This window comes from Cavia porcellus, unplaced genomic scaffold (assembly GCF_034190915.1).
Source record: "Cavia porcellus strain 051 isolate PalLab524CR breed Dunkin Hartley unplaced genomic scaffold, mCavPor4.1 scaffold_17, whole genome shotgun sequence".
NCBI classification, from domain to species: Eukaryota; Metazoa; Chordata; class Mammalia; order Rodentia; family Caviidae; genus Cavia; species Cavia porcellus.
In genome coordinates, this window is record NW_026947500.1 from 68,672,145 (window position 1) to 68,680,872 (window position 8,728).

Sequence of the window (8,728 nt, forward strand, 5' to 3'; positions counted from 1 at the left end):
ATATTCCATGTAAAAGGATTCCAGAAAAAGAAAGGGGTAGCTACTCTATTTGCAGACAATGTGAACTTCACGCCAAAATAGAAAAGAAAGAGAAAAATATGGTCACTAAATTCTTGTGAATGGAAAACTCCAAGAAGAAGAGATTACAATCATAAACATGTATGCATCAAATATAGGAGCAGCTAATTATATAAGACAAACATTAATGGACATGAAAAATTAAATAAATACTAACACAATTGTAAATGGAATTCCAATGCTCCGTTCTCATAAATAGATAGATCAACTGCACAAAAACTCAACATAGAAATATCATAACTAAAACAAAACCACGAATTAATTTAAGAGATGTGTGCCCATGACTTCAGAGTGTTCCACCCAACAACATCGAAATACACATTCTTCGCAGCTGTACAAGGGACATTCTCTAAAATAGACTATATAATAGCCCACAGAACATGCTTAAGGGACACCCTCCTGAACAACAAATGGGTCATAGATGAATTTAAAGAAAAAAATTAAATGATATCCACAACTAAATGACAATGCTGATACTACATCTTGGAAGTTATGGGATACAACGAAAGCTTCCCTAATAGGGAAATTTGTAGTGGTAAACACCCTTATTGGGAGAACACAATAAGCTCAATTAAACAAACTAATGTTGAATCTCAAACTTCTAGAGAAAAAAAGAAATACCTCAAATCCAAAGCTTATACAAGGGAAGAAATTATAAATATGAGAGCAAAAGTTATTCCAATAGACTAAGGAAATAGTAAAAGAATCATTGAATAGAAGAGTTGGTTCTTTGAAAGAATAAGTAAAATTGATAAACCCTTAGCTAGCCTTATTTTTATTTATTTTTTTTTTTTGTCTTTCTCCTTTTTATCGGTACCAGGGATCGAACTCATGGCTGCCTACTTGCAAGGCAGGCGCTTATGCCGCTGAGCTAAATCCCCAGCCCCTAGCTAGCCTTATTAAAAAGACTCAAATTCATGAAATTAGGAATGAAAAGGGTGAACTTATTACAGACGCTTCAAAAATTCAGATCAATATCTACTTCAAGAATTTTATTCTAATAAAATGGAAATCAGAGATTAAATGAATAGATTCTTAGATGCATATAGATTACCAAAGCTGAATCAAGATGATATAAAAATCCTAGTGAACCCAGTATCAGTTTGGTATTAAAAATGTAGTTAAAAACTACTACTAAAGAAAAGCCCAAATCCTGATGGTTACACAGCTGAGTTCTATAAGAAATGTAGAGAAGATTTAATGCCAATACTCAAACTCTTCAGTGAAATAGAAAGTGAAGCAATATTTACAGATTTATTCCTGGAAGCAAGTGTTACCCTGATTCCAAAATTCGACGGGGATCCATCCAAGAAAGAGAATTGCAGGCCAATATTCCTAATGAACATAGGTACAAAAATGCTCAATAGGATACTGGCAAACAGAATGCAGCAAATCTTTAAGAAGATTGTAACTTGACCAAGAAAGCTTCATTCAGATATTCAGGGTGATTCAACATTCATAAATCAATAATAATACACCATATCAATAGAGGAAAGGACAAAAAACACAAGGTCACCTCAATATAGGCAGTAAAAGCAATTGAGAAACTTCACAACTGATTTCTGATAGAAACCCTACAGAAAATGAGAATAGATAGTCTTTATTTCAATCTGATAAAAGCCTTATATGAGAGACCAAAAGCCAACACCATATTAAATGGACAGAAATTAAAAGCTTCACTCTAAAAGTAGGAACAAGACAATTTATCATTATCATCAATAATATTTAATATAGTTCTGGAAATATTAGAGCAATTAAACGAGAAAGTGAACTAAAGCAATGAGGATAGTAAAGGAAGAAGTTAAACTGTTAATATTTGTAGATTACATGATACCCTATATTGAGAACCTCAAGAACTCCAATGAAAGGCTTCTAGATTTAATAACAAGATTCAGTACAATAGCTGAATGCAAAGTCAGCACTCAAAATCAACAGCATTCTTGCATACAAATAACAAGCTCACTGAGAAAGAAATTAGAGAAATAACACACTTTACAATAGCATCAAAAATGAAATAATTAGAAAGGAATCTAACAAAGAAGGTAAAAAATCTATATATTTATAATTACAATATCATGAAAAGGAGATCAAAGAGAATATCAGAAAATGGAAAGATGGATGACCTGCCCACATCTGGGAACCATCTCTGAGGCCTGTGAGGACCAGGAGTTTGCTCCAACAGAGACCCATGTTCATCTAGGAACCCATAGTGAGACCTACAAAAATTGGGGAGCTGTGCTCAGTGACTTGCCCACTCTCTGGAGTCACAGATGAGGCTGCTGGGGAGCAAGAAGCTGTAACTTGTGACCCACAGTCATCTGTGAACCCTCCCTGAAGCCTTTGGGGTTTGGGACTCTTCACCCAATGACCTATCCACACCTGAGAACCATCCCTTAGGCTGGAAGTGGCCAGGAGCCTGCACCCAACAATGCAGTGTCATCCAGGAACTCACAATGAGGCTTCAGGGACTGGGAATCTGTGCCCATTGACCGGCCCACATCCAGGAACTACCTCAGAGGTCCAAGGTGCCCAGCAGCCCATGCCCAGCAACATGCAGTCACCTGGGAACTCTCAATGAGGCCCACAGGGACTCAGAGTCCACACCCAGTAGCCCTTCCACTTCCCTGAAGCCCTCAGAGGCTGGGAGTCATCACCAAGACATGTGCCATGAGTAACCCTCACTGAGGCCTGTTGCCAGAGGGTTGCCAACACAGGAAGCAACTAGGATGTGGCCTGTGACTAAACTGGAGGCGAGGTAAATGTCAAAAAGAAAGCGCAAAAGGCCAATCTAGATCTAGTACAGGAGTCATAGACATGGATGGATTTAGAAATCATACCTGAAATTTCTGTAATAATGGTAATGGAAGTAAAAAAAAACAGCTCCAGGAAGCTGTAAAAGAAGTCAGATCAGTAATAACCTCTCAGGTAAAAATGGAAATGATAAACATAATGAAAGAATTGGTGAGCATATCCAAAGAAGACAAAGATGAAAAACTAGAGGAGGACTGAAAAATGATGGAAACTTTTTTTCATTTTAAAGTGAATAAAACAAAACAAATCAGAACAAAGTAGAGCAGAAAAGAGTAAACAATGCCAATAACAGGATTTCAGAAAAAGCAGGAAATCAATAGTGCCTACCAAAATGTCTCTTGTTTTCTTCGAAATTCTTGTCCATACATTCACATTTAATAAGTTAATACATACCAAAATAGTATAAAAGTAATCAAAACACAAGAATGAGAGCTGTAAGTGCTTTCAAGACCAGACACTAGGAAATGAATAATGGCTACCATTCTTTCTTTTGTTTTCCTCCTCAGCATAGCTGTCCATATCTTCATACATATTGGAATCAAATCATTGAAAACAGACTAAAAGCAATCAAAACCAAGAACAAAAGCATTACTGGATTTTGAATTCAAATGACAGGAAATCATCAGTGGCTGCCATGGTCTCTCATTTTCTTCAATGTAGTTGTTCATACTATCACACATACTAAAATCAATTCTTATAAACTCTTCCTGTGAAGTTTTAGGCATATATAAGCCTAGATAAGTACATCTATCCTTTCTGTATTTGAGAGTGCACCGAATTCTTATTGCATCATTATTGACAATAGCAGATGTGAGTACTCTACCTGTCTGTGAATGGAAAATCACAGAGAGAGAGAGAGAGAGAGAGAGAGAGAGAGAGAGAGAGAGAGAGAGAGAGAGAAAGAGAGAGAGAGAGGTTTACATTGACATAAATGAATTAGAAAAAATGTTAGATGAAATAAGCTAAGTGTAGAAAGATAAATATTTAATGAACTCATTCATATATAGATTTGATACAGCTGAGTTCATGGAAATTCATCAGAATGATGAATAACAGAGATTAGCAGTGCTCACAAAATGTAGGGCAAAGGATAAAAAATTCTGGCAAAATATGAGGAAGAAGTTCAAAATATTAAAGCATGATGACTACGGTTAATGATGATATGTTGTACACTTGCAAAATACTGAGGGAGAAAGTGTTCTGTCCACAGAAATGAAAACTACACGAGGTGATGTATGTCAGTTTTCTAAACGTAACCATTTCATAAAGAATAACACTTTTAAACATCAGATTGCATATGATAAGCCCATACTATTTTATCTGACAAAAATAAATAAATTTGAGAAGTTAAAAAATTGGTAATAATTTAAAATGGAGTTTTTTCCTTTTATATCATTATGACCCCAAATTGTACCATAAAATCTCCAGTCTTCTGAAGAGTGTATCATAGTATTTTTTCCTGTTATTGGTTCCTTGAATAATTTGAACACTGGTCAGAGTAAATAACATGCCCTTCAAATCAAACAAACATTCAAACAAACAAACAAACAAACAAACAAAAAAACAAAGTTCCTCCCTGGAGAAAGTAAATTTATCTCCCTCCCTGCTTCCTGTGGAGAGCCATTGAAGCTAGAAATTGACCACATGTGCATGTGTGTAGCATGCTTGTCCCAAAAGCAAAGATTACCCATGACAAGCCACATGAAGAAGTTGCTTCAACCCAGAAAATCAACAAGTCCCTAGACAATCCAAGCAATGGGTTGCTAGGCAGCAGAGTTGAAATTGACATCACCCTTCTGAGTGTATAAATAAGTGTGCCACAGTGGTTGAGCAGTTCTTTCCTCTCATCGGGAGAGAAGGGTTGCACCTGACCCCAGCTTTTGTCTATTTTCTCATCGTCTCAGGGTCCTTTACCCCAGGAACCTCCAGAGCCACATGGGTCCGGGCAGCTACCTACATAGACTTTTCAAAATAAGCTGAACATTTTGCACTGTACTTTCTTTCACCCCAAGGGAGATGCATTGTTTGGCGAATGGGAAGACAAAGAGACAATTTATTTAATCAGGAGCTGTGAGGCTTCATAGTGTGAGATGCTAGCAACTGGAACCATCCTGTTTTCCATTGATTGTGCTTCTCTGGTTCCAGCAGCTGAGCTTCCTGCGAACAGTTCATGCAGAAAAGAAAGATCTGGCAGTAATCATCAGGGACTGTGTCCTTGTGATGGTCAGTGGAGTACAAAGAAGAAGAGGAGAAAAGATGTGTAACAGCATGGGAAAATGGTGAGTTCCTAAACCTTCTCTATACTTTTCAATAAAACATAGGCTCCTGTTAGATTTTCTATGTCCAATGACTTGTTCATGAACTACTTCTCCAAAGATCTATTATTTGCAGGATATTGTCTACTTTGTTTGAGATTTGCCTGGCATCTTATTTTGTATTTATTCTCAACCAATTTTACCAGGAGATTGACTTTCTGATAGCCTTTGTTACTTCTATATTATTATAAGTATAGTTTCACTCATTCCTCAATGCCATCCAACATCTAATGTCACTATTTATGACCTCAAAATATCCAGTCCTATTTCCTTTTTCATGTTACCAACCCTTTTAAATATTAGACTCTCTTTGCATGGTAGTGAGTTTATCACAAATACTTCAATATGTAATGTAACTTTTGTCTAGTGTTTAAAAACAACTGTATTTATTCTTGAATGAAAATGGCCTCGGTGTCTTCTTTTACAATCTCAGCTCGGGATGTCCCACTCATGCATGCCTATTAGATTTTCTCAAATGTACTTTTCAGTGGAGACTATGATGATGATCTATATTCATTGACTTTCTTTTCTGGGATGAATTCTGTTATCCAATGCCTTTATGTAAAGCAGGATTCTAGTTCTCAAACTGACCTTGTTTTATGTAATACATCATCCTGGGCAAGAATTGTATGCAGGAAAAAGCCACTGAAAACTTCCTTAACCAGAAATTCTGTCTCCAAAGAGGTAACCAACCTTTGATGTTTATATTGATCTAAGACCCTCTATGATGGCAACCAGGGTTTAAGATAGCATTGCTCAGTCATACCTATTCAAGACTCATTTGTTGAGATGTTAAGGACAGAATCACATTTATGAAATGCCTGCTGTATTCCAGGAGCCAAAGAATAGATTAGACCTCCTCCCTTAATTTTCTTCCATCCTGCAGTGAACCTGTAGTGTCCTGCTGCAGTGATGGCATAGTGGCAGTAAAGAGCATTTAAGTAACTAAGGCAAGGCCACACATGTGTTATGTTGTTTGGCCAACACCCTGTCCCAGGAATTCTGACTCATAAATTCAATTTTAAAAACACATATGTATATTTTATCTTGGGAGAGTTACTTACTAAAAATAATATTTAAAATGAATAATAATAGCTTTAATTTACTGAGACCATTAGTGTAAATGAAGGACTTTTTAAACCTTAGAAACAATCAATGGTAATAAACACATTTTAAAAACAAAACTAAGAGACTAAGAGTTAGCTTTCAAATCACTGTGAAGCTTGAGTCATAGAATGAACATTTCTTGTGTGAAAACTCCATGTCTAAGGGGCATTGTAAAGGAAAAAAACAAAAGAAGTACGGAGATTATTAAGTAAATACACAGAAGAGTTTTCACCAATTTTAGAAAAGTTCTATCAAATTTACAATTTGTTTATGTTTATAAATTCAAGTAGATGAATTAAAACAAGGGCAATGGTGATATAAACAGAGATGAATCTCTGCTAGATGAAGGAAACTACAGCACAGATCTGAAAGAGACATCAGCTGTCACGGGGCTCCAGGAACCAATATTACTGGCAAGCACCAGTAGAAAGGGAAAGGTCTGTTTATACTTGACATCATAAAGCATAAGGTAAATATGATGACATCTGGCTGTGCCTTTAAAACTGATTTTTTTTCCTGGCACCGCAAATATTCTGTGACATGGAAACACTGAACCACACAGGTGCACCCCAATTCCTCCTCCTGAGCCTCTCACTGGACCCTAAATTGCAGCCCATCCTCTTTGGCCTGTTCCTAACCATGTACCTGGTCACAGTGCTCAGGAACCTGCTCATCATCCTGGCTGTCACTCCTGGCTCCCAGCACCACAACCCCATGTACTTCTTCCTCTCCAACCTGTGCTTGGCTGACATCAGCTTCACCTCCACCACGATCCCAAAGATTCTGGCGAACATTCACACACACAGCAAAGGCATTTTGTATACAGAGTGCCTCATCCGGATATTTTAATGTTTGGCTTTTGTGGTAATGAATAACTTACTACTGACCATAATGACATATGACCGCTTTGTGGCCTTCTCCTATCCCTTGAAATATATGACCATCATGAACCCCAATACCTGTCTTTCCTTACTTCTGATGTCATGCTTTGTCATGCTGTTGGTCTCCCTGCTTCATATTCTACTAATGAAGCAGTTGACTTTCTCCAAGGACACGGAAATCCCCCATTTCTTCAGTGAGCTGGCTCAGGTGCTCAAGGTGTCCAGGTCTGATGCCATCGCCAATGTCAGTGTCATCCTGTTGTACTTGTCAACTGCCCTGCTGGGCATGTGTCCCATCACAGGGATCCTCTTCTCTTACTCTCAGATGATAGCCTCCCTAATGATGATGCCCTCCATGGAAAGCAGGTTTAAAACATTTTCCACCCATGGGTCTCACCTCTGTGTGGTCTCCTTGTTCTATGGAACAGACCTTGGGATTTACCTCAGTTCTGCAGGGACCCATTCTCCCCATGACAGCTCTGTGGCCTCTGTGATGTACATTGTGGTGACCTCCATGCTAAACCCCTTCATCTACAGCCTGAGGAACAGGGTGTGATGGGGGCTCTTGGGAGACTCCTCAGTAGAGCAGTCTCTTATCCTTAATGGCCCACTGATCTTAGAATTAACTGAACATCATGTACCCTGGAACAAACATTCTGAATTTGTGAGGCCTGTATTGTTTCTTCCCACAATGGTATCCTTTAAATATTTGTATTTCCAAAGCATCTATGATTTTCCATTTGGTGTTAATCTATTTGTTTCCTCTCCATAATGCACTCAGAAGTTTCCTTTTAAACTTTTCTTCCCTGTGCATGTTTCATAAAGTTATAAGTCTGGTAAAATTTCTTATGGTCATTCCTGAGATTTCCAGCATCATGTAATGTACTGATATCATCTATTGCTTCTCTCAAACATTTTACTTAAATGTTAATGTTTTTATGTGTTTTTATGTGCTACAGAAGAAATGGAGTGAAAATCTTTACAGTAGAAATTTTACCATAGCTGAAGCGTAAGTCTGATTTTGCATGCCTTCATACTGGAAAGATTTCTTTCAAATAATTCCTCACATTCACCCAACTTCTGAATGGAAGAGGCTGAGAATGGGATGCACGGTAGCTTGCAAACTGGTATTCAGCCCACACTTTTTATTAGCACATGTTTGCAGTACGTGACAATTACATTGCTAGTGGGGAGCTGGTGACCACAGTGTCTTCATTTGCTCTGCTCCTTAACATTCTCTCCCTCGTTCCTTCCTCCATACCTTCCTTAAAGAAGACTAAATCAGTTGTTTGAAAGAAAATTAATACACCTTGTGACCATAATATTGTGAGGTAAATCAAGTACACAAGCTTAAAAATTTCATGGATTCTCTTATATGAGAAAATCAAAGTATGCAGAAGGAGCAAATAAAAGATAGTAGGAAATAAACAATAGATCTTTTGTTAGTGGAAAGGGAATCAGCAGATTTTCATTTCCCCATGACTAACTGAGCATCAATATAGGTGCTTCTTTGTGATATATATTCTGTGGAGAAAT

General features: G+C 37.5%; 1 pseudogene; it reads left to right on the forward strand.

Annotated features, from left to right (window-relative positions):
* The first annotated feature begins 6,851 nt into the window (after window positions 1-6,851).
* Window positions 6,852-7,795, forward strand: LOC100735231 (olfactory receptor 7D4-like; annotated as a pseudogene).
* The last annotated feature ends 933 nt before the right edge of the window (window positions 7,796-8,728 follow it).